Raw genomic sequence first — 27,026 nt, 5'->3', positions numbered from 1 at the left:
ATTGCGCTTCATGGCGCCGCTACCGAAATGTCGCTGTAGGTGGCCGCCTGTTTCGCCTAGAGGACGCAACGGCCCTGCCAGTCGGAAATACTAGAAAAATTCTGCGGAGGAAGGAGAAGCGGCGGCAGGTTGAAAGGGTCAATTGTTTTAGTTCGTTATTAAAAGGCAAATGTTAATTATGGATGAATCAGAACTACGAAGGTAAAAGTTTAGACGGGGAAGTCCACAACGGAAGCTTCATAACGTCAGTAGTATGTGACACTTAAAGGAAGGAAATTTAAAAGTGCAGCGCCATAAATGTCTCTCGCTGTGAGGGCGCCTCAACAGCACCTCGCATTGCCGTAGAAGGCATTTGCCCGTGTTCATCGGGAAAATTAGGTGTCGAAAATAATCAGAGGGAATTAGGGATGATTCATGACAATTAAGAAGTGAAAGGCGTTTAATTCTGGATCCTGTTGTAAAATAAAAGTTAGGAAGAGCATTTAAAACCTGTAGTAGCCGATGGCTATGCCTATTATGGTGAAGTGCCAAGAGACGCATGGACGACGACGACGAAGTGGCGTGCAAAACATGGAAGCACGTGCCCCGCGGCGCCTACATCGTCTACAAGAACGAGACCTCTCTGCACGTGCGCGTGCGGCGTAGGAAAATAATAAATCAAGAATAAAACTACGAATGAGCAAGCGCCACAGAAGAGCACTCAGCGAATCGGCAAGAAACGTGTGGCTCAGGCAGCCTAGATGAGGCGAAGAGCAGCGAGCCGGAGCTGAGGATCCAGGAAGACGCATTGGCTTGAGTCGGGTGTCCACGTTCGGCAAGCCAACCGCCGCCGGAGGGACTGCGTCGAGCGACGCAGCATCAACCTAACTGTGAGTGCGCGGAGATAGTCGCTCTGAACGCTTTTTAGCGCTGTACCAGTTTTAGAATGCAATAGCAACTCGTGCAATCCTCAATCCTTGTGTAGGAACGCTTGAGCTTGCTTTTCCCCATGCCCTGTGCCTGCGTACTTGTGTTTTGGATCTTTGAATATATGTTGGTGTGCGGTGAGTGTTGCCGTTCGTCCCTTGCTGCCCTCGGAAGCGTCTCTAACTCAGAATTTTAAACTTGCTCCCCGAAGCACATCTTAACACCTATATTTACCCCAGCACCAGTTTCTTCGCGCGTATTGAAGCGCATCTTCATCTTTTAGTTAATATAGTCGACTAAAAAAATATTTACAGATCCCGTGCACTGTAGGAATCGACGGTATGCGAAGCATTTTGCAGGCAGCTGCATGGCGGTGCAGCATTGTTTGGGGTTCCGCAAAGCGTCACTAGGTTCACCAATGTGTTCGTGTAAATCCAGCATTTGTTTGTGTGACGCGAGTGCAGTGAACAATACTCCGTTCCATGCATAGGAAGCTACGCTAGAAGTTCAGAACTACAGAAAGCTGAACTAGTTGGTAAGGATTCATAATGCAAAAAAGGGTTAAGGTGCGCAGACACGAACACAAGGGAAGAGAAGTGGTTCTCGGGCTGTCCACTTCTCTTGTGTCCATGTCTGCACGCCTTATACCCCTTTTTTTGCGCTAGCAATTCGGTCAAGAAAAGTTATCACTTCGCGCGTTCCGTCTATGCTTCAGTGCGGTACAACAGCATTCGCTCGCGCAACAATCCACGTCAGGCACTTCGCGACGGGTTGCAAATAATAAAGTAAAAAAAGATCAACAAAAATAAAAATTATCTAAAACAACGCATTAGCAGCCGTATACCACAGTCTGTTTCTCAGGATTAAAACATGGTTCATTCAAAACTGTGCCTATATAAACAGTTGCGCACAATTGCGGTCAAAAAACATCGAACTATATTCAAGTGCCAACTAAGCCATTGCAAGAAGTCTCTTTAGCCTCCACAGCGTTGACTGCTACGTATGGGACGGAGTATAGAATTAACGCGAGAGCCCGTGTGTTTCATAACAGCAGCAAGACGTCGACGATGGTAACGACAATTGCTTGATTTCTATGAAGGATCAAGTTCATGTGAACGAGATACATGGAGGTGCGAGATGGTTAAAAGATGTAGAAGCCAAATTCTCAATGATGGTAGCATGTGGTATCACTTGGAAGACACAAACGGTTAGCTTGACGGTGATACTGTACCATTTTTTATAGCCATTCGGACGAGTGGCGTGGTGAAGCTGCTCGTCTTGGCTGATCCGTGATGACGCTGCCATAGTGGAAGTCGATGCAGCGTTGCCGCACTCGCACTCTATGTGCACCAGGAAACAGCAGGCCTCATTTGATTAAGCGGCCTGGTAATGACGAGAAGGGACGTGAAAGTACGGTACGAGCTTCAGCAGGAACGAGGAGGCAGCACGTTCACGCTCGGAAATCATCATAATCATAATCATCATCATCATCATCATCCTGGTTACGCCCACTGCAGGGCAAAGGCCTCTCCCATACTTCTCCAACTACCCCGGTCATGTACTAATTGTGGCCATGTTGTCCCTGCAAACTTCTTAATCTCATCCGCCCACCTAACTTTCTGCCGCCCTCTGCTACGCTTCCCTTCCCTTGGAATCCATTCCGTAACTCTTAATGACCATCGGTTATCCTCCCTCCTCATTACGTGTCCTGCCCATGCCCCATTTCTTTTTCTTGATTTCAACTAAGATATCATTAACTCGCGTTTGTTCCCTCACCCAATCTGCTCTTTTCTTATTCCTTAACGTTACACCTCCCATTCTTCTTTCCATAGCTCGTTGTGTCGTCCTCAATTTAAGTAGAAGCCTTTTCGTAAGCCTCCAGGTTTCTGCCCCGTACGTGAGTACTGGTAAGACACAGCTGTTATAAACTTTTCTCTTGAGGGATAATGGCAACCTGCTGTTCATGATCTGAGAATGCCTGCCAAACGCACCCCAGCCCATTCTTATTCTTCTGATTTTTTCAGTCTCATGATCCGGATCCGCAGTCACTACCTGTCCTAAGTAGATGTATTCCCTTACCACTTCCAGTGCCTCACTACCTATTGTTAATTGCTGTTCTCTTCCGAGACTGTTAAACATTACTTTAGTTTTCTGCAGATTAATTTTTAGACCCATCCTTCGGCTTTGCCTCTCCAGATCAGTCAGCATGCATTGCAGTTGGTCCCCTGAGTTACTAAGCAAGGCAATATCATCAGCGAATCGCAAGTTACTAAGGTATTCTCCATTAACGCTTATCCCCAATTCTTCCCAATCCAGGTCTTTGAATACCTCCTGTAAACACGCTGTGAATAGCATTGGAGAGATCGTATCTCTGTCTGACGCCTTTCTTTATTGGGATTTTGTTGCTTTCTTTATGGAGGACTACGGTGGCTGCGGACCCGCTATAGATATCTTTCAGTATTTTTACATACGGCTCGTCTCCACCCTGATTCCGCAATGCCTCCATGACTGCTGAGGTTTCGACTGAATCAAACGCTTTCTCGTAATCAATGAAAGCTATATATAAAGGTTGGTTATATTCCGCAGATTTTTCTATCACCTGATTGATAGTGTGAATATGGTCTATTGTTGAGTAGCCTTTACAGAATCCTGCCTGGTCCTTTGGTTGACGGAAGTCTAAGGTGGTCCTGATTCTATTTGCAATTACCTTAGTAAATACTTTGTAGGCAACGGACAGTAAGCTGATCGGTCTATAATTTTTCAAGTCTATGGCGTCCTCTTTCTTATGGATTAGGATTATGTTAGCGGTCTTCCAAGATTCCGGTACGCTCGAGGTCATGAGGCATTGCGTATACAGGGTGGCGAGTTTCTCTAGAACAATCTGCCCACCGTCCTTCAACAAATCTGCTGTTACCTGATCCTCCCCAGCTGCCTTCCCCCTTTGCATAGCTCCCAAGACTTTCTCTACTTCTTCTGGCGTTACCTGTGGTATTTCGAATTCCTCTAGGTTATTCTCTCTTCCATTATCGTCGTGGGTGCCACTGGTACTGTATAAATCTCTATAGAACCACTCAGCCACTTGAACTATCTCGTCCATATTAGTAATGATATTGCCGGCTTTGTCTCTTGACACACACATATGATTCTTGCCAATTCCTAGTTTCTTCTTCACTATTTTTAGGCTTCCTCCGTTCCTGAGAGCATGTTTAATTCTATCCATATTATACTTTCTTATGTCAGCTGTCTTACGCTTGTTGATTAACTTCGAAAGTTCTGCCAGTTCTATTCTAGCTGTAGGGTTAGAGGCTTTCATACATTGGCGTTTCTTGATCAGATCTTTCGCCTCCTGCGATAGCTTACTGGTATCCTGTCTAACGGAGTTACCACCGACTTCTATTGCACACTCCTTAATGATGCCTACAAGATTGTCGTTCATTGCTTCAACACTAAGGTCCTCCTCCTGAGTTAAAGCCGAATACCTGTTCTGTAACTTGATCTGGAATTCCTCTATTTTCCCTCTTACCGCTAACTCATTGATCGGCTTCTTATGTAGAAGTTTCTTCCGTTCCCTCCTCAGGTCTAGGCTAATTCGAGTTCTTACCATGCTATGGTCACTGCAGCGCACCTTGGTGAGCACGTCCACATCTTGTATGATGCCAGGGTTAGCGCAAAGTATGATGTCTATTTCATTTCTAGTCTCGCAGTTCGGGCTCCTCCACGTCCATTTTCGGCTATCCCGCTTGCGGAAGAAGGTATTCATTATCCGCATATTATTCTGTTCCGCAAACTCTACTAATAACTCTCCCCTGCTATTCCTAGTGCCTATGCCATATTCCCCCACTGCCTTGTCTCCAGCCTGCTACTTGCCTACCTTGGCATTGAAGTCGCCCATCAGTATAGTGTATTTTGTTTTCACTCTACCCATCGCCGATTCCACGTCTTCATAGAAGCTTTCGACTTCCTGGTCATCATGACTGGATGTAGGGGCGTAGACCTGTACAACCTTCATTTTGTACCTCTTATTAAGTTTCACAACAAGACCTGCCACCCTCTCGTTAATGCTATAGAATTCCTGTGTGTTACCAGCTATATTCTTATTAATCAGGAATCCGACACCTAGTTCTCGTCTCTCCGCTACCCCCGGTAACACAGGACGTGCCCGCTTTTTAGCACTGTATATGCTTCTTTTGGCCTCCTAACTTCACTGAGCCCTATTATATCCCATTTACTGCCCTCTAATTCCTCCAATAGCACTGCTAGACTCGCCGCACTAGATAACGTTCTAGCGTTAAACGTTGCCAGGTTCACATTCCAATGGCGGCCTGTCCGGCTATTGTCTGGCCTCTGGAAATCAACGTTCGTGGTTAAACTTGCTTTTCAATGGCTCTTTGAACCGACGCAACCACCGCACGCTGTTCTGCTGCCGAGATGCCGGGATCTTCGCGTGCCACCTGGCTCGAGCGAAAGTGTCACGCAAGAATCAGAGCCGAGAGTCAAATTACAAAGCTGGAGTGACGATGCAACGGCCATGACGGTATCACGAAGACGAACATATAACCATCGGCTCAAGTTAGTAGAAAACTTGGTCTACTGTGTCGACATAAGCTCTTATCATGGTAAAGCTGCGGATACCGCAACTACCTCACCCAGGGCGCACACCAGAACGGTAGAGCGGAAACAATCAGCGCTCAGTGTTCCCATGTGGTATACCTCCCTATGCTTGACCGAGCGATAGTCAGCGTGAGGGTGAACCTCTAAATACGGTAAACATATTATGATTACTTTGACTCCACGTCCAAGCCAACACGAAGGCGACATATACCTTGACGTTACTGAAGAAACAAATGAATCAGGTAGTCCACATGATCCGTAGGGTCACTGTAGTATACTCGGACACTACATCCCCCCTTGTCGAAGGAATCAATTCACAAGCCCAGTCTCCTAGGAGGAACTATTCCATGCCCGTACCGCGTGCGTGGAGAATTAGTAGAGCACGGAGTCTGGACAGTTGTGCAAGGCGACACTAGTTGTAGTACATCTGGAGTGTGCTTAGATGTTTCTTGTTGCCAGACTTCTATGCCCATCACTGTGGGTCGACGATGCAGACAATCCATAGGGCACCGAATGACGCCTGTTTCGGACTAGGACTCTTCCTGTCGTCTCGACAACATAACTGCGATGCCGTTGGCCAGGGCTCGGTACCTTCGCAGCTCATTGCACGCCTGTCACCCATACGTCCTGACCCAGTCACATACACGGAAGACTCCTGACTCCATGATGTCGATCATATTCTGCTGTCTGTCGCTACCGTGCGGCTGTGTCACGTTCACGGAGCACCACTTTGTCGGGCCACTGTGGTTTCAACGTTGTCTGAGGCTTTAGCAGTGTGGCCGGGAGGCATCTCCACATCAACAGGCCAGGCTGAAGCCGGATTTTTCCGGTGTATCTCGGTAAACAAGCAAGGCCATGTAGTGGCCATCGTTCTTACGCCACTGTTCTTTCACATTACGTACAGAACGTTCTACTGCATCATTTGGCAGAGGAAACACCGGGCTGCTAGTGCGGTGAGTGAAACCATATTCTGACGAAAAATCGACAAATTCCCGAGTTGAGAACTTAGGTCCATTATCACTACACAACCCCTCTGGGATCCCAAAGCGAGCGAAGACATTTTTTAGCGCTACAATGATTGATTTACTTGAACTCCCTTGCAGCGTCAGCACTTCTGGAAAGCGAAAATAGTAGTCTACTACAAGTAGAAAGTCTTGACCTTCGTAATGAAAGAGGCCTGCAGCGACTTGCTGCGACGAGAGTTCCGGTGTTGTCGATAGCATCATAGGCTCAGCACGCTGCTGTCTTAGCATTGCGCACTGCTTGCATTCTGCGACAAGTTCCTTGAAACTGCGGGTGCGCCCAAGCCACGCAACAGATTCACGGGCCCTTGCTTTCGAACGGACCATGCCTAGGTGTCCTTCATGAATTTATCTGCAGGACAACGTCCTGAAGTGCAATCGGAACGACCACTCGTCTTCCCTTCAACAGGAGAGCATGAGCAAGGGTGAGCTCGTCTCGGTACTTCCAGTATCGGGCGAGATGCCCTGGTAGTTTGGATTTTCCTGGCCGACCATGATCACAGAATCTGGCCAAAGCCAAACAAATCTCGTCCATTGCTTGGCGCTGTCGGATAGTTTCCAGATTCATAGGCGCAAATTCCTGTACTGCATCTATAAAGAAAGCAGTGAACTGCTCAACGGAGTCTAGCTGTAAGTTCTCAGACTGCGAAAGTGGAGCTCTCGACAGCTTGTCGGCTGTGGCCAGTTGCCTGCCAGGAACATAGGTGATGCTATACTGATACTGCTTCAGTTTAAGCCGCAGGGGCTGAACTCTTGATGGCAAGAGGTCCATGTAGCCCAAAAGAGCAGTAAGCGGTTAATGATCTGTTTCGGCAGTAAACTGCAGGTCTCTTACGAACTCATCAAAACGTTGGATAGCCCACGTCACTGCCAGGGCTTCCTTCTCCGTCTGTGTATACGTTTGTTCGGTTGCAGTCAGCGAACGAGATGCAAAGGCCACAGCGCATGTTTCCCCTGAGGATTGGTCCAGCAGCAGGACTGCGCCGAGCCTATAGAAGCTTGAGTCCGCAGAGATCGCTGTGTGGCGCTACAGATGATAGCAGGCCACGCAAATGTCTGAAAGAAAGCATGTTTACCTTTTCAAAGGCGCTGAGGCACATCCCAAGAACAGGTGGACTTCTCGCACAACAGCTTCCGAATCGGGGCTACGGTATTAGACAGGTGAGGTAAGAACCTTGCTATGTGATTCACCGTGCCGCGAAACCTGTGGACGCCTCCAATGTCAAGGGGAGGCGTCCACAGTCAATGTCAACCGTCAATACCTTCTTGACGGCTTCAACTTTTGACAGATCTGGCGAAATGCCATCAGCTGACACTACTACTCCTAGGAAGTCAACCCTTGATACCCCGAACCTTCACTTTTCTTTGTTCAAGGTGAGTCCGGCTCTCCTAAGGCTGTCCAGTACTTCGGCCAGCCTTTTGTCATGCTCCTTGCGATTGCGTCCGAACACCAAATCATCGATCAGGTTGACCACTTCCGCTTGCCCCCTCAAGAATATATGACATCTGTCGTTGAAAGGACTGGGGCTCTGAAGTTATGTCAAAGGGGAGCCTACGGAAACAATATCGCCCAAAAGGCGTTATGAAGGTTGTCAGTTCTTGACTTTCTTCTGCCAGCTTAACTTGGTGGAAACTGGAGGTAGCATCCAGCTTTTAAAACACCTTGGTGTCTCCCAGCAGTCCCAAGACCTGCTCCACCGTTGGGAGCACGTGTCGCTTTTGGAGAACGACTTGGTTAAGTGTCGTCAGGTCGGCGCACCACGCTGTTGAAGTTGTGACCTTGCATATAACATCCTGTGCTTTCATCTTGTCGAGTTCCGATTTCACGACCTGGAGGAGAGGGATCGGGATTCTTCGAAGAACGTTGAGTTTTATAAAAATGGCACCGCATGCGGCTGCAGGCTAATAGTATAAGGCTCACGAAGCTCACCCAGACCCCCTAACAATTGCTGAGCTTTGGCTTCGGTGATAAGAAATTCTCCATTTTTCTTCTCTTCATTGGTGACGCCATCTGCGAACTTGACAACTGCGAGTGCTTGAATAGCGGGGAACCCTAGTAACGGTACCAGCTGCGAACGTACCACGTACAGCTTCTGCACTGATGAATTGTTCTTCCACCGCAGGGTAGCTGTGAAAGTCCCAAGGACTACGAGTGGTTGACCCGCCGGACCCATAAGCTCACCTTCTTGAGCTTCGAGACGAGACGGTATTCCGGCAAACGTGCTAGGCACTACAGAGACCTCAGCACCACTGTCCACTGTGAAGTTCAGTAGCGTGCCATTCACCTGCAGTTCGACGTACTTCGCGTTGGGGCGCTCTGCTGTCACAGCATGTAGTTCTATGGAGCTCGCCGAAGGCTTATGTCGCTGCTTCTCGGAAGGCCACTTCTTTTTGAGACAGACAATTTCGAAGTGGCCATTCTTGGATCAGAAATTGCAAATGGAGCGGCGGGCAGGGCATTCAGTGCGCTGGTGCGACGCACGGCCTCAAAAGGGACACATATGAGCATGCTTCGGAGCTGGCTCTGTCTTGCTTTTGCGAAAGCGAGTCCAGTAAACGGCAAGCGGCAACGAGTCCACGCAGTCACGGACTTTGCACTCGTTTTCAGTGTCTTCATGCTGTCTGGCGTGTGTGAGAGCTTCTTGGAGCGTCATTTGCAGGTTCCGACACAGCTGGTCGGAGAGCTTCCGGTCAATCAAGCCAACCACAAACCGGCCTCGTACGAGCCTCGCCTCAACGTCCGGCGACGGATAGTTGCAAAGCTTTACCAGTTTTCAGAGCGGTGAAAAATGCGTCGATTGTTTCTCCTGGCTGCTGGGCACGGTGATTTAAGCGAACTCACTCATATATAATTCATTGAGCGGATGCATCAAGTGATCCGAGAATGCCTTCTTGACAGCGGCAAGTTCCTTCACGTTGGCTTCCCCGAGCGTGGTTTTCTCGCACGCTTTTGGTCCCATGCAGTAGGACATTGAACGTACCTGGACTTCGGGAAGAGCGGCATGGAGTCTTGTAGCGAACGCGTAGTCTTTGAATTGAAGGTGCCACGCAGGCCAGGAGCCTGTGTTTTTGAAGTTAAACTGTGGCGGTGCATGGAGCTGAGCTGCTAAGCCTTGCAGTATCAGCGGGGCTCTCGCTGCGGCAGCGGCTGATGCCGGGAGATTCACCCGTCGGTCGTCGTTCATGACTGGGCGAATGAGCACTGAGGAGGCATTAGCAGAGGATGGGGGTCCGCTTAACGAGAATTCACCGAAACTCACACATTTCTACCAAAGATAAATCTCGCGATGCCGATATAGGCTCAATGAAGATGAAAGAAATCCATGTGAATAAAGAAAGCTTCAACTTAAGTCCCAACCAGACGTACGCGCTGGCACGCGCCCGCACTGACGCCTGCTGCTGACGGCAGCTTTTAACCCGGGAGGACGTTTCTAGTCTGTACTAGAAGAAGAATGAACTTGAACTTGAACTTGAACGCGCCGCGTTTGAGCGACGCGTGGCGGCATGGAGACCTTGAACTGAAAGTGAGCCAACTCACCCTGCACAATAATGACTTAGTTCATTATCTGCGACGCATGCGCGTGGTGCACATGCATCTATCATTTACAAAAGTGAGGATCAAGGTTCTTTAATGCTCTCATACACTAGGTTGAACATGGTTGGTGACGTAATGGTCATTCCAAAGTTGAACAGTGCGGTGCCGCGAGGTTTCTGACTGATGAAGATGTTTCCCAAAAAGAAATTAGTCGCCGAATGGCTTCCGTGTACGTTGAACATTCCATTTCATCGGCCACTGTAAAGCGTTGGAGCAAACTGTTCAAAGAAGGACGGGAAAGTTGCGATAACGATCCTAGACCGGGCCAAAGCCGCCATGCAATCACTCCCAACACAATTGCAAAGGCTGATTAGAAAAGAACGGATGATAAGCATCGATGAATTGGCAGGGCATGTGAACATCAGTTATGGTCCGGGTCCCACCATAATTCGTGAACATCTCGGTTATCAGCTCTTGTGAGCGCAATGGATGGCAGAGATTTTGAACCACCGCCAGAAGACGGATAGGTTCGGCGCTGCCTTGACTCATCTAATCCAGTATCATGATGATGGTGATGACTTTTTGTCTGCAATTGTGACCGGGGCCGAATCATGGTGCCACTACTACGAGCCTGAAACACGACGGCAAAGCTTACTGTGGAAACATTTGAATTCACTACCCCTAAGGAACGCAAAGGCCGTCATTTCTGCCGGAAAGGTGGTGTTGGAATTTTTTTTCGATCGTCAGGGGTCATTATTGATCCAATTTGCTAAGCCTGGAGAGACTATCAATCGTCTTCGATGTTGTGAAACGTCGGATCGGTTGCGTGTCGCAATCAAAAACAAACAACGTGGAAAATTGAGCAATGGGGTCATCTTGCTCCACGACAATGCCCGTCCCCACGTCGCTGGTGTGGTTAACACAAAACTGGCAAAGTTCAAGTGGGACACGCTGCAACATCCGCCATAAAGCCGAGACCTGTCGCCTTGCGACTTCCACATTTTGGAGCACTCGAAAACAGCTCAAGGGAACCGTATTCGTGTCGGACAATGGCGTGAAATATCAGTTAGAGACTTTTTGAAGCAACAATCCAAGGAGTTTTATTAGAATCACGCAACTAGTTAGTCAGTGGGACAAATGTCTAAATGCTCGTGGAGGCTGCTTTTAAATCAAGTACCCCGTTTGTTATATATTCGCAGTGGCTCACTTTCATTTCCCTCGCCCTCTTACATTTTGCAGAACTTCTGCTTTCTATATATTCTCTCTGCTGAGACTATACTTTTGGCTCAATTACTCACAACACACGAACGATGACAGCTGCTTCTGCACAATACATTGGAACAAAGGACAGCGTCATTGAGATTTTTCGCTGGTCGTTGCATATGTACAAAAATGTAAACAAGGTTCTTGAATGACAGAGAGAGAGAGATGCAACTGAGAGAAAGGCAGGGAGGCTAACAAAGTTTTATAAAAATATTTGTCCTCAACTTGTTCATTTCATGGCTTTTACATTTTTCATATCAGCGGCATGCACTGCTTTGCTGGTTTGAAACTTATGTAGCTCTAAAGTTCGTGTGATATTTGCTTTACGTATTAAATATACAGAAAACATGGAAGCATTGATATCAGTTATTTCGGGCACAATTTTTCAGACATACGTTGTGGGGATGCGCGACTCTAGCGCGTCCCCTGATATGTTTTTCCCGCATGGCGCGTCTCCTGTAATCCGGCTTCGCCGCGTGGCCTGCGTGATGCCCACGGCGGTCGATGTGGTTGGGGCGCAGTGCGAGAGATGGCGCGAGTGTTGCGTTGCTAACGCCGCTTCACGGCAGGGTTACTTGGGGGCGCAGGGGAGGACGGGCTGTCTCTTCCCCGGCGGGTCGGCGCGCGGCGTGGACGTCCCGCGCGCGCGCGCGGCGACCCATGCTTCTGCGAGACCGCCTCGCGTGGCCGCCTGCGAACGCGCTACCGTTGGCGTGACCGAACACGCGAGCGACCAGGCGTTGGGATCCAGCATGGGGCGAACATATTCGCTCGCTTCCGGTCGCGGTGAGTCGGACTTCTGGTTTGTCGCGCGCCCATCGGCATGTTTTGAGGGTAGCAACTCGGCTAGCAGGCATTGATCTATGAAAGGTGCAATAAATGCCCTTGTGATTGTTTGCACAACTGTGTTGTCGTTCCTTTGTCCCAAGAGCACGGGTGTGAGAGACCCCACAACGTGTATATTCTCTTGTGAACAAATACATATTTTACTTGTCTTGACAGTGCGTAGCGTTCAAGAATTCGTTTGCAGCCTCTTTGGCAATGGCAACGCACTTATTATTAATGTTTAATGTATTTTTTGATCCCTTGACAACTTCTATAAGGAGGAGACCAAGCTCCAATCCAAACGGAAGTTTGGCGTCGACCCTGCGCAGATGGGGAATAAGACCGTGAAGACGGCCGACCACATCTGCCACCGCTAACTTCTAATCAATTAGAGCAAATAAAGTTTTTCCTCCTCCTCAACGAGTCCTTGGGCGTCCCCTGTGGTGCCTGTGAGAAACAAAAGACAACACCTGGCGGTTCTGTGTCGACTATTGGCACCTAAACTAGATTACTAAGAAGGATGTGCACCCTTTACTGAAGATTGACGACGCCCTCAACCCTCTGCATGGTGCACAGCACCTTGCTTCTATAGACTTTACGTCCGGCCATTGACAAATCGCTTTTAACGAAAAAGACATGGAGACCGCCTTTATTACACCTGATGGACTTTACCAGTTCAAAGTTGTGTCATTTCGCTTGTGCAACGCTCCAGCAACATTCAGAAGAATGATGCACTCCCTTCCCGGTTTCAAATGGTCTACTTGCCTGTGCGATCAAGATGAAGTCGTCATTTTCTCGGCTACGTTGTCCAGTCATCTACATAGACTCTCGGCTATTCTACGTGTCCTTCGCAATGCAGATCTTCAACTTAACTCTGCCAAATGTCGCTATGGCTACTGAGAGATCACTGTGCTTGGCCATCCTGTCGATGCTACAGGTATACAGCCTGACCCTGCCAAAATTAGCGCCGTTACGAACTTTCCGACACCTCGTTTTACTTCGGACGTCCGTTCCTTTTTTTTACCTTTGTTCTTATTTTCGGCGGTTTGTGAAAGATTTTGCAAAAAAAAAAAAGCACGACCCCTAACTTGCCTTAAGCGTTTTCCTAGGGTTCTGAACAAGCGTTCGCCTTTTCACACCTGCTTGGACTACTGACGTCACCTCCAGTGTTGGCTCGCTTCGAGGAATGTGCGGTCGCGGGAATCCGTACCGACGCCAGCGGCCATGCAATCGGCGCAGTTCTAGCCCAACGCCAGGATGGTCAGGACTGCTTCATTGCTTATGCTAGCCGCCTTCTTTCTTCAGCTAAGCGAAACTATTCTATCGCAGATAGAGATAGCGTCTCGCTCTTGTTTAGGCCATCGCCAAATTTCGCCCTTACCCCTAGGCCGACCCTTCACCGTCATTACTGACCACCATGCTCTCTGCTGGCTATTTTCCCTCAAAGATCCCACTGGTCGCCTTGGTAATTGGGCACTGCAACATCAAGAATACTCTTATACGGTCGTTTACAAGTCTTGCCTCTTGCACCAAGATGCCGAGTGGCTCTCCAGACACCTCGTAGATCCATCGGACACTTACTCGAGCGACTCCAGCCCTTGTGTTTTTCCCATCTCTCAATTCTTCAACATTGGTACCGAGCAACGCCTTGACGCGTCCCTACGCAAGATCATCGAAAATTTGTTCGGTCACGCTCCTGATCTTTCCCTCGGATTTTTTGTTCTCCAACGTGTTCCATTATATCATCGCAGTTTACTCCCTGACGGTTCTTACCTGTGGCTTGTCATCCCGGCCCACCTCCGTTCCACTGGTCTTGCGCAGCTTCACGACGCACCAATGGCGGGACATCTCGGCGTGTCACATACATACGACTGCGCACGCCACCGTTTCTATTGGCCTGGGATGTCCCGCTCAGTGCGCCGCAACGTGGACTCGTGCAACCTTTGTCAGCACCGGAAAAGTCGACAGTGCCACCTGCAGGCCATCTTCAACGTCTGGACATTCCGTACGAGCCATTTAACTGGGTCTGCCTCGGTTTACTCGGCCCGTTTCCCCTATCCGCCTTTGCAAATAAGTGGGTCGCCCTTCCCACAGATTATGCGACGTGGTTTGCCATTAGACATGTACATTCCACTAGCTGTGCCACCGAGGTTGCAGACTTCTCGCTGCACAACGTCATACTCTAGCACGGGGCTCCTCGGCAACTGCTAAGTGACCGGGGCAGACAGTTCCTGTCAAGATGATCGAGTGCATTCTAAAATACTGCGTGACGCAACGTAAATTGACAGCGGCTTACCATCCACAGATGAATGGCTTGACAGAACGCCTGAACCGAACACTTACCGACATGTTGGCCATGTATATTTCTGACAACTACCAGGATTGGGACGCTCCATTGTCCTTTGTGACATTCGTATGCAACTTTTTCACGCATGAGACCGCTGGTTATTCGCTGTTTTTTCTCTTTACGGTCGCAGCCCTACATTACCCACGAACACACTGATGCCTTCTTCTGGATGCCCGCCCACTGAATACACCCGAGACGCTATTGCCCGTTCCGACCATGCAGTCAAGTTGCTCGAACTCAATTTTCTAAATCCCGGATCAACCAGCAGTCTCACTACAACACCCACCACAGGACCACCCACTTTGTCCCTGGATCGCTCGCCCTTCTGTTCCCCAGCACGACGTGTCGGACTATCCGAAAAACTGTTCTTCCAGTACACCAGTCCATATCGCGTGTGCCGCCACGTGACTGATGTCACTTACGAAATCGCTCCACTGCTGTCTTCGTCATCATCTGCTCAAGCCCGCACGGACATGTTACACGTCCGTCTCAAGCCGTATCATGCCCAGAACACCCCGGGAAAGTAGGGAGACCACAAACCACGGAGACGTACAAAAACAAAGTTTCTAGTTTTGGTTCAGAAGGTTTGATTCTCGGAATTTTTCGTGTGTGTGCGTGTGTTTGTGTTCAAAACGATAGGTAGAAAATTAGGCAAAATAAGAACAAGAGCTTGGTGGCGCAAGTACCCCCTTTCCATGGGAACGCCCATATCATTCAAATCCATCCATCCATCCATCCATCCATCCATCCATCCGTCCGTTCGTCCGTCTGTCCCACGCGGGTGGAGGCGGTCGTAGAAGACAGACCGCGCGAGATTTCGACGCCATGATTGCCTCTCTACTCACGTGTTGTGGACGATTTTCGCAGGATATATCCCAGACAGTTTTTCAGCTCTGCTTTGAACATTTTGCAGTCTCAACCATCTAGTTCTCTAGAGCATTTATTTTTTCAGTATTCCTCTATATTATTATCCATTGATTTTATAGTACTTATGTTTATTAATAGATTTTTTTAAGCATATCATATGTGGGTTCACATACCAGTCGTTGCCTCTGAACTTGCACCTTATCGTAGATGGCACAGTTTAATCGTTGTTGCCTTGTTTTACCCTCTTTCCTTCTGTCTTTTTGCACTTCTCCATGGCGGTGACTTAGCAAGTGATTTGACAAGTGGCGCGTTGTACGCCTACTCTGCAGTGCGATAATCTTCGCGTAATATTTGCTAGTAAATGTTACAATAAGTACCTTTACCTGGGGACGTATTCTGCGACGATCACTTTCGGTGGCAGTATCGCCTGGGCGATAGTATCGCCATCAGGAGCGCGCTGATTGGCTGGTTGAGTAAAATCGGATGACGTAGTGCGGAACCGGTCAATCAGCGCGCGCCTGATAGCCAAGGCGTGGCCAAGGCGATAATTTCGCCCAAGCGGATCGTCGCAGAATGCATCCCCTCTTTTTCATATTAATTGTACTTTTAAAGCGAAGCTTGTTTTGCCTTTTCCTTCGACTTTATCACTGCTGCTGTTGCTGCTGCTGTGGCTCCTGCTGTCGGCACACCGCGCCGTGGGGCGATTCAGAATGCGTGTATATACATAGAAGGAGCATGGCAGAGAAGAAAAAAGACGCGAGGAACTCGTTTGGACCGCACCCCGTCAAATGTGCACAATACCCTCTGGAGCTCTCGGGTCGTCGCCACGTTAGCCTCTTGACAGCTGTAATTATCCATGACCACCCCGCAAGCGCTTACCTTTCTACGAACGTGCAAGTCCAGAGGGAAGCTAGACAGAATGGAAGAGAGGAGGGCAGAGAACGGGTAGAACCGACGCAGTCGCGAAACAGCCTTGCCACTCTTGGCTCGCAGTTCCCATACAAATAGAGGGGGGAGATAGTGAAAAGGTGACGTCAGAAACCAAGGAACCGCTGGATAAACTTGAGGTCAATGTAGGGTACGGTGCGTTTCTGCTATTTCTGAAAAATAAAACACTGCAAATATGTCTAGCGGACAACTTACGCAGGGCGTGCAGAAGCAGAGCCGCATTAATTAAAGCGCACCGCAGAGTCTAGGTGACACAACGGAAGCGGTCGCACGTCAAATGAACACTCCTGTGCCCGCCGCGATAGTTTTGCCTCTATGTCAATGCTCGAGGTCGCGGATTTGACCGAGGCAGCCGAATTTTGAAGGGGGCGAAATAAAAAACGCTCACGCACTTCGATTTAGGGACGCGTTAAAGGACACGATGGTGCCAAATTAATCCCGAGTGTGCCACTATTGGCCTGCCTCATAATCCGATTGTGGTTTTGGCACGTACAGCCTCATAATTCAATTCAAGTTTAATGCTACTGCCAAGATGCGATGTGCCATGTGAGGCAATGACAATGCTCAACCCTCTCAGAGGTTATAAAATATGCCGCACAACGACGCCTCAAGCAACACCTCTCCCTTTGTGTTTTGTGTTCTACGCAGACAAACAGCAGTGGTGCACGCAAGATAACGTTTAACATCAACTCACCATTCTCATGTTGACCAAACGTTGAAGAAATTAAACATTCACCGTCAACATCACCGCTAATTATCTTCAATCAAAGCAAACAGCATATAAAGCTTCGCTTGCATCGATTCCCACAATGCGTGGGCTCTGCACTTTTTTATATTGAATGCATTTATCTTGGGCGTTATTACGTTGTGTGAATAAAGCTCTTGTTACGTTGATGCTTTTTTTTTGCCTTGTTGAATACCGCTCGTTTTACGTTGATATGACCGTAGTTTTCTCTTATCGAATGCCTTTCTGAAGGCGTGTAAGTTATAAGTAAACATCTTCTTAGATCAAATAAAATAAAGCATGCCGTAAGCAGACACGAATGAGCTGAGACCCGCTGATGAGACGCGCGGATTTTTGTGTTCGCTGTAATTAACACTTTAATCATTCTGTTCATAATTATTATAATGCCTGCTTGGGCGGCAACTATAGTAAGCTAATAAAGGAGTAAATTATTGCATAATTTATCATGTCACGCTTCGCGCACTATTTCTCGCTCCATCCTGCCGTGAAACTGAGGCACACATCAGGCAATGACACGCAAACGCACGCAGCAGAACGCACAGATTTTCTTTATACCGCCATGGAAACATATCTTGAAGCTTGCTGCTCCTGAGCTGAAACATTCCTTGTGTGTTTGTACTTTCATTGACACTTCAAATATTTCCCTTTGAACTAGCACACTTAGTCCTGCAAGTTAGGTTTTAATCGGCACTATAGATACGTAGGTCAATGAAAGGGGCTGATTGGTGACTGTTCATACTTTCTACCCGTCTCACGGCGAACTTTTGCAGATATACAGCGCCTCTAAAAGCTGACGTTAATGTAGTGGGAGAATGTGTTCACACACACACAAAAAAACGTAACGCATTTCAGAATAATGAGCCGCCAGCACGCGCTTCGCCCGTCGTACACCTTCAGCCATCATTTCCTAATCAGTAAGGGATCCTACAGCAGTGCAAAATCCTGTTTTTCTCACCTCGTCCAAGCCGCACTAACAGCACTGCCGTGCGCGAAAACCTCCTCGACGCGTGAAAAGCTCTCGGGTGAGTAGAAGAAGCCGGCCACGCCACCACTGAACTCGCGATCTCGCCATGCGAATGGGACGGCCGGAAGCTTCCAGCGCGCGCAAATCTTGGAGGCCATGATCTCCGGAACGCTCTCGCCCATGAGAAGGATGGAGCGGTCTATCTCCGCGCTTGCGACCACCGCTTAGCACATGGAAGTCAGTTCAACAAACTTTTGGAGCGTCACTGGCGAAGCAGAGAGAAATGCACTGGCGCGCGTAGACGTGGCGTCGCTCGCGCCGAGGGGAAGGAGGCGAGAATTCGCGCTTGCGTCTTTTAGCCGTTTCGACCTCCTAGGATTTTTCCAACAGTCGCGGGCGACTCGGTGTACTTGAAACTTCCGGGCTTTCGCCGTGGCTTTGGCGGCGTGACACAAATCCTTCCATCACAGAGTCCAGTCGTAACAGTATAGATAAGATCAGAATTCGGCCGGAACGTACGAAACACTTTGTTATACACCCACCGGCGGCTTTCTGTCTTTTCGTTGACTTTCACTTTTCCTCATTATTTTATACATTTCAATTTCAGCTAACTTCCCCATGCTTTCCTTGGCTTCGCTGTCTGTTGGCTTTATGTGTTCGTCATTTTATATTGGTCATTTCGTTGTAGAGGCGTATTTTTGAGCCCCTCAAATTAAAGAAAAACAACCTGAATAAAAATGAGGGAAACCCGCACCACCAAGGTATATCAGGTTTAAGCCAATCGAAAATAAATGAAGTGGGGTAAAAACCCAAAGTGCAATGTGAGAAAAAGCCAATTGCTAAAAAAAAAAAACAGAGGTAAGCCGACGGGAAAAGAATATCGGACAAGAGTAGGGATCAGGTATTAGTGCCTAAGTAAACTTCGGCATTGGCACGGCATGTGTCGTCTCGATATTCCGGCCAGCGCTTTACTATGACACAGTGCAAAAAAAAAAAGGTAGGAAGAAGGAAATATAGGGAGAAAAGAAAGAGAACAAGAGAGAAGCAAGAAGGAAAAAAGAAAAAAAAAACAGGATGACAGTAGAGGTCAGGAACAGAGGAGTCCTAGGCAGATCCATCGGGATGCCGGGCAGCAGGAGCAGATCTCCGGGTCAGCATGACTGCAAGAGACTTGAAACGGACTGGCAATTGGTAGTTTGGCTCCCCGTCGACTAACGCAACGGTAAAAGCACTGAAGTCTTGTGGTGCATCGCGCATCTTGGTTCATGTACATCAGTTCCCATCAGAGGTCTCAGGTTCGTCCAACAGTGCGTCGGGCAACAGGAGTAGAGCGCTCGGTCCGCTTCACTGCTGCACGACTGCATAACTGCGAGAGGCTTGAAATCGGTACCAAAACAGTTTCGTTAAGAGGAAAATGAACAGTCATCGAAGGAGACAGACAGGAGAAGGACGGAAAAAAAAGGGGGCTGAGTAGGAAGGTCGGGTATTCGGTCGATAGTGTCCCCGGAGACGAGCTCCACCTTAGCTGGCATAACTAAGGACACTATAGAGCGAAATGCGAGGAGCAAGGTGCGAGGAGTAGGAAAGGGATGTTATGAGCGTCCCCTTTGGAACGGGGCGGTGGGTTACGCCACCAAGCTCTTGCTATTATACTGCCTAACGTCCTACCTAGATTAAAAAAAAAAAAACATTATGAACTCCCACAACCAAATTTTCTGACCCCCTATTGCGAACTTTGCTTTTGCACGTCTCCGTTCTTTATCGTTTCCCTATTTTTCTTCCACCAATCTTCCTATCGCCTCTTACTAATCTCTAGTTACGCCTTACACTAGAGTTACTGTATATGTTACTGTATATGCTACCAAAGGTAGCATATACAGTAACACTACCTTACACTGACACATTGCGCCATCTGGTAACAGCTTGCAGAAACTCCAAAAAGGGTGGCTGCCTGCAAAGTGCTTCGCATAACATTAATTTCTACAGTGCGTGGAATGTGCATAAGTTTTTGTTGACAGCCTTACAGGGTTAGCACGTGCTCGGAGACTAAGCTAAGGTGATTTCGACGATTACATGGTTCAGTAGTGTTGCTAACACCACTTCTAGTAATCTATATCGTGCCACACCATCGAGCAGGTATATTTAGGTGGTGCAGTTTCTTGAATTTATGCTATCGAGTTCAAGTGATGTGGCACATGAAGCAAAATAGGTATTGTATTACTCTGCAGCATAGGTAGCGATATGCAGAACAAGATGCAGTGGGTTGTGAGAGTCAGAAATGTGTCGTGTTGTTTGATGCACGCTGTGCCGTAAAGAATCCCGTACACATGTGTCTGCTTTTTTCTTCCTTTTTTTAAAGGAAATGAAACGCTCTCTGGAAGACAAAGGGAAAGTACAAGGTGAACACAGTAAACCTCATTTGGACGCACATTGCGACACCGGAAGTGAGAATAGTCATTCGCTGAAGGTATCGTCGGCTACTCGGAGCAATGCAAAAGAGAATGAGAAGTCCGCGGATAGCGGTATGCCATCATTTATTGCCATTCTAGACGAAGTGTTGGACGAAAATGACAGATCTCGAACTACAAACGAGCCAGCTTCTTCTCGGGGCAATAGCCCAGTCAGCTCAGGCCAGGATAACCGCCTTGGAAGCAGCGGGACAAGCAGACCTGAAATTAGGCCATTACTGAAAGTAGTTGACGTCAAACATGACGCAAGACTGAATCTGCAAGAAGCCATACAGCGTGATATAAACGGCGAATATGTTTCTGTAGAAGACACACGCAAACAAAATGCAACTCCTGCAAATGACCCTGGAAGTAGGTCTTCGCTATATGGACTCTACTTCGAAGATGGCCCACAGGTAGATTTTTCAGAATTCCTGATTAAGTACGCTATAACAGGAAGTAAAGAAATTGGGGAAACTGAGGAGTCCACTGATAGCGATATGTCCTCATTTACTGCCGCCTTGGACGAATTGTTGGAGAGAATCAGCAGCGCTGATACTACAAACCAGCCAGCAGCGCCTCAGGACGACGTTCCAATCGCAGAGCAGGATGGGTGTCCTGGAAGCAGCCGCACAAACAGCCCTGGAAGTAGCTCTTTACCGCAAGCGCACTCTAGCCAACATAACCCAAAACTGAATCTTCAAGAAGCCATAGGCGACATTCAGATTGGAGACGTTTCCATAGTAGGCACAAGAAAAGAAGATGTGACCCATGCAAGTAGCCCTGGAAGTAGCCCTTCCCTACATGCGCTTTACTTCGAGGATGGTACACAGGTAGATCTGCGATTAGTTCTGAATGGTTACGCTCCATCAGAACACACAAAGAGGGGCTGTATTCATGATTATCTTGGAAAAGTGGGTAGCCCTTCCCTGCATGGACTTTACTTCGACGCTGGCCCGCTGGTAAACATGCCGGAATTTTTTACTAGCTACCCTTCAGGAAGCATAGAGGGGTGCTGTATTGACCACTATTTTGGAAGAGTGAGTAGCTCTTGCTTACCTGGACTACCATCTGAGGGTGACCCACAGGTAAATCTGCCGGGCGTTCCCACTAGCTATCTTCAAACAGGAAACACAGATGGAGTCTCTATTGACCATGAGGTTGGAACAGTGAGTGAAATTCCTGGTAGCGCCTATGGTGATAATGACAAAGAATGCACAGGCACACGGTCTATTTCGACAATCACCTCGGCTACCAAAGAGGTCGCTCTGTCTCATCGTTCAGCGTCACCTACATACAATGAACAGGACCAGGGTCACCACCTGAGCAGAGATGATTACACCACAATGACCAACGGCAAGGATGCAGAAGTGCAAGTCCATGAAGTTCAGCACGTCCCAGTATTTCAGCAAGATAATACTTATTTTACGGACAATGTAAAAGTCATCCCTGATATCGATGGCAATTATAGAGAATACTCTGCAAGCATGTGGGAGTTAATAGCGCTGGCAGAAAAGACAGATAGTAAAGTTGTCTCCTGCTGTCTTGATCTACATAACAATAATGATAACCTTTCTGCCGAAACGCCATCAGTGGCCTCTATAAACAATCTTAGTTATGAACTCGAACACGGAACAGGAACTCTACTTCTGCCACCATTAGACAATAGGTTTGAGTGCTATGAAACACGTGGCACTGCTGCTAAGAGTGATAACTCTTTTGTGTCCGCTTCAACAAATATTCGCGACTCGGCTTCGGAGATTATGTCTAGCAAAGCTGCAGAGCCTCACGGCTTTGAAGATGCTGGTTCACATGACGCAGCACCGGTCGCAGTATCTTGCAGCGTTATCGCACCGGCTACTCACCTTAAAAATGACCCAATTTTGCCAAACTTTACGGAATCAGGTGGCCTTTACATTGCGCAAGCACACGAGGCGATCCCTTTTCGAAAGCCGTCTCCCACCGTTCTGTTCGTGGACAGTTGCAAGCGCCAGGAGCCAGAGCTGTTGCTGAAGTCATCAACGGGGCCACTAAAGCAAGTCGTTGCTGGCGGTGGTGAAGTTTGCACTAGTTCATTTGACTCTGAAAACGACAGTTTGTTTCATGCCTCGCCTTTATCATTAGCAGGACTAAGTGATACTGAGAAAGTTGAATTTGATAATGACTTCGTAAAATTGCTTTCGTCGTCCACCTCATTGTGTGCCATAGAAGACTCTGACGATAATGATTTAATCCTGAATGAGGATAGCAATGTGAGTAGGTGCTCAGAGCATTTTAAAACATATCTTCCTACAGTTCGCTCGAGCAGCAGTACCGCCACGGACCTCCAGCAAGACCCTAATCTACAGACCAGCAGTAGGGCTCCCTTTGATGCGGTGGCAGCGAAGCACCCGCAGAAAGATGTGACGACGTGGAGCAACGCCTCTGGCGCGGCCGAATCAAAGTGCACCAAGACAAATGACGTACTGACGGGCAGTATTGCCTCCACTTGTGCACCAAAGCATCCAGAGGAACGTCTTCACATGACGACGGCCAGCAGTGCCCCAACTGAAAGATCGACAAGAGCTCGCACCACAAACGCCGTTGCAGTCGAAAGACCATCTGTTTCGGCAAGCTCCATACCCACTCGCGCAAGCTCATCTAAAAGACCGTCCGTCGAAGCAAGCGTTAAGTTTTCAAAGAAAGTGCGTTCTCCGTACGTCAGTAACGACCCGACAGAAATCAACGGCAACGAAAACACAGCGTGGGAATCTCTGCAAAGGCTCAGCACCGAGGATGAGCGATACGAAGCCGCGCGTAAAGTTTATAGTAACAAACCCATTCCGGATTCCCATGAAGACTTGTCGACATATGCTTATCGTCGTCGACGCTCCCTTGGCCGAAAACCTATCGACTTCGGACAGGCACGACGCCGCCAAGAGCGTGAGAGGCCAAATCGCGGCTCTTCCAAACATTGCAAGCGTCTCCGAAGGGCCACCGAAATATTCGATGAAAATACTAAAAAAGCCCAGAAAGACAAGAAGAGAGAGAGCTTTCAATAGCCCGCGATAAGCTAAACCGCGGCCTACGCAAGCTGCATAAAACGAGGAGGAGCAAAGGGTCGAGCTGAAGGAGTGAGCGAGAGGAGGAAGGAGCGAGGAGACACCGGCGGTACCCGACGGCGCCATGGGAGGGACGAGAAAGGATGCACCGGGCGGTGCCAGAAGGCGCCAGAAGAGGAAGCAGAGAGGATGCACCAGCGTTACGAGAAGGCGCCACAGGACTTTCCTTATTGGCAGATCCAAAAGCAGTTCTTCCGCGACGACTTTAGAGCGCATGAGCAAAGGATCATGTACGCGTGTACCTTGAAAATACAAAAGTTACGCAACGCCAGCGAGGGGGTGCATCGCGTCAACACTTTCTACGCTGGCCCGAAGGATTCTGACCCACGGCTGCTGTCGCATCATCAGTTGAAGGAACAACTGACGCTAGTAGACATGCTTGAGTATCTCCAGAAATTCTACGACCAAGTGGAGCATTGATGAACACTGACATGTTAGCTTGTGATTGATCTTGGTTTATGTGCTTACTGGGGGGTATTTTAATAAATTATTTTCTTTACAGACAGTTTTATTTATTGTTATTATATTTGAGCATGCACAATGTTTGACGCTGCGTGAATGATGGTAATTAAGAAAACATTATCATCGAAAAGGTCGGCTCGGAGGCTTCGTGAATAAACGAAATAGCTTAAGGCTGTACGCCTAAAGAGTATACACCTCAAGAGCAGAAAGCACGAAATGTGCTTTGTTTTCTCGTAGCCCTATAATTGATGTTATGTTGTAGGAGCTTTCGAACCGCACTAGATAAATATGATGAATTGTTTAGTCGTGTGTCGAAAGTATTCACAATGTGCTAGCGCACTCTCTATGCACGCACACTGCATAGTGTGTGAAATAATATATATGCATTCGGTGACGAAAGCCGGACCACGACCGAAACGGTTAGAAATAAAGCATTTTTTTCTCGTACGTGCGTCCTCAACCTACCAGTGCGTGTATATATATATATAAATATATATATATATATATATATATATATATATATGGGAGTTTCTTCAATGTTAAGCACGCAGAACCCGACGTAACATATATGCAGGAAAGGGACGATGAACCTTTTGGAAATAAGACGTGTTTACTTAACGTTTTAGGCTGGTGAATATATATATATATATATATATATATATATATATATATATATATATATATATATATATATATATTACTATTGTTATTTATTATTATCATTATTATTACGCGCGCACGAGCTACGTGGTGTGACGCACGGGTCAGACGCACAGTGAGTTTCACATGCTGTTTCAGCGCTCGGGAGCTTCAACGTGAAATAGTGATCGACATGATTACGCTCATCAGCAAAAAGCGGGAAGTCGCGGTCGGCTCCTCCATTCGCGCGCACTCGCTGCGAAAACGATTGCTTCTTACGTGACTGCACGCCTGCGTTCGTTTGCGAAGTCCCTTAACCGCGCGCAGGCTAACCGCCGCGAAACTGCGAAATACCTCAGGTTAAGCCGCTGCACGTGAGGGTTGGATAGTTTTATTGCCCTTGAAACGCTCTCATCTATTGCAATGTTTATAGTGAAGCAATCGCACAATCGCCTCAGGATTATGTCATTTTGATGTACAGCTTTTGTACATAGAAATGAGGCCTTTGTCCGACTGATCCCTGCGGACTCCGGAATGGCCAGTCGCCGTCTTGCAGTATCCGCAGAACTCGAAACTTCTCAATACCTTAGATTCGTCCTCTCCCGCCGGAATATTCAGAAGCCGGGAGATCTCCGAGCGTGACATGGCGCAGTCAGTCCCTGGGAAGAACACATTTGTTCTGACAAAGACTGTACGTGTTTATCGTGTATATCCATTTTCTCGCTTTACACTTTCATCAGGCCCAGTACAATGAAGAGCCCTTTTTTATAGGTTATATATTTTTAATGATTTGGGTTTTATTCCTAAAATATTTGCTTCCGAGTGCTTGAAATCGCATCTGCTGCGCTTGCGCATATCTTGCCGTATTTTTCTTTGGCGGTTTAGCTTAGGCCACAAAAATGCTTCTATTTATATTTTTATATATAACTTGATTTCAGTATCAGTAAAGAAGTTTCGCGCAATAGGAGACCTCTAATACGAGTGCGCTGAAATAAAGTGTGATTTCCTGACTTGTGTTTCCTTTCTACTTAAGGTCCGCATTTCTTACGAGTTTCGTTCGGGCGCGATGAAGCTCCTTGCTGTTCACAATCTCTCACCCGAAAACAATTGACGTTGCTTACTGCCCGACGGTGTCTCTTTCTCTCGTTTCCCTTATGACAGCTTTCTGTCTTTGTTTGATAATCTACTAGCCGGAGCTAACACATTTTGTATAATATGATATTCCGTGTGACCTCCGATGGCCACCTAGCGCGCGTTTTCGAAAGCACGCTTAGAAGCAGCAGTAGGCGACGGCCCTTCGCAGCAAAGATGGCTGAATTTCGCGGTCGCGATTTATCATTGGTTCGGGTGCCAGACTGCTTGTGCAGTGATAGCTGCAGGAAAGGCGCGGGCCTTCATGAGAGCGGGCATGTGCACGATCTTAGCGTAAAAGTAAAATAAAATTAAACAATAAAGTTGATCTTGCTTGCCTTACTTTTTATAGGCAAATTAAGAACAAACATCCGCTATATTGCTATAGTGAGAGTCACTAACGCCGGTTGCAGGTTGGGCGTACGCTTAAATCACCTTATATGAGCACACGCTATATACGGAATTTGGCGTTACGGGTTTAGATTGGGCCACTTGTTTGTTGCCCAAAAGCCGGAGCGAAGATAGAATGATGATAACTACTCCGCGCTCTGCAATCAGTCGAGGGCATCATTGATAGGAGGCAACGGATACACATCTTTCCGCTTGATCTGGTTGAGCCGGTGATAATCCGCACAGAATCGGATCGACACGTCCTTTCTGCGCACTAAAACCACAGGAGACACCCGATGACTTTGGGAAGGCCGAATAACGCCGTGCTGTAGTATATCGTCAATTTTACCTGTCGCTCGCTAGAAACACATGCAGCTCATTAACACCAACAGGAACGAAAAGAACACTATTCTATAATGGTTTTAAATTTGCTAAATAAACATTGAGTTGCTTTTTTTGGCGGACATGTTGTACGCGCGGAACTGAAGCTGGTAAGTGCTGAAAACGCGTTTACATGGCAACAATCCAGAGATTAGCACCGGTTCGGAAGCATTCGATCCTCCCCAGAATATCTCTATCTCGAAACAGGTTAATATTGTATAGGCGTGTACTTGCTGTAGAGGGACTGCAACAAGCATGTGACGCCCCCTCGGGCATAATCTTCGTTGGCCTGCCAGGCTCGGTGGCCTGTCAGGCTCGGTAGGCAACATTGGTCACCGCACCAATAAACACCGACGAGCGCAGCTGCTCGGCGGTCAGTCATCGTTCGTCACCACCACGCTGCGGAGCGTCTGTCTAACGGAGGCCTCGAGCCCTCCCTCGT

General features: G+C 47.9%; 1 long non-coding RNA gene across 1 annotated transcript; it reads left to right on the top strand.

The window, feature by feature from the left end:
- Window positions 1-708: 708 nt before the first annotated feature.
- Window positions 709-24,079, top strand: LOC142590345 (uncharacterized). Its single transcript, XR_012830078.1, has 2 exons — window positions 709-869; window positions 20,393-24,079. It is a non-coding gene; the product is annotated as an uncharacterized LOC142590345 (long non-coding RNA).
- The last annotated feature ends 2,947 nt before the right edge of the window (window positions 24,080-27,026 follow it).

The sequence above is a fragment of the Dermacentor variabilis genome, chromosome 1 (assembly GCF_050947875.1).
Source record: "Dermacentor variabilis isolate Ectoservices chromosome 1, ASM5094787v1, whole genome shotgun sequence".
NCBI lineage: Eukaryota > Metazoa > Arthropoda > Arachnida > Ixodida > Ixodidae > Dermacentor > Dermacentor variabilis.
Note: the sequence above shows the minus strand (reverse complement) of the source record. Positions and strands in the feature narration are given on the sequence as shown.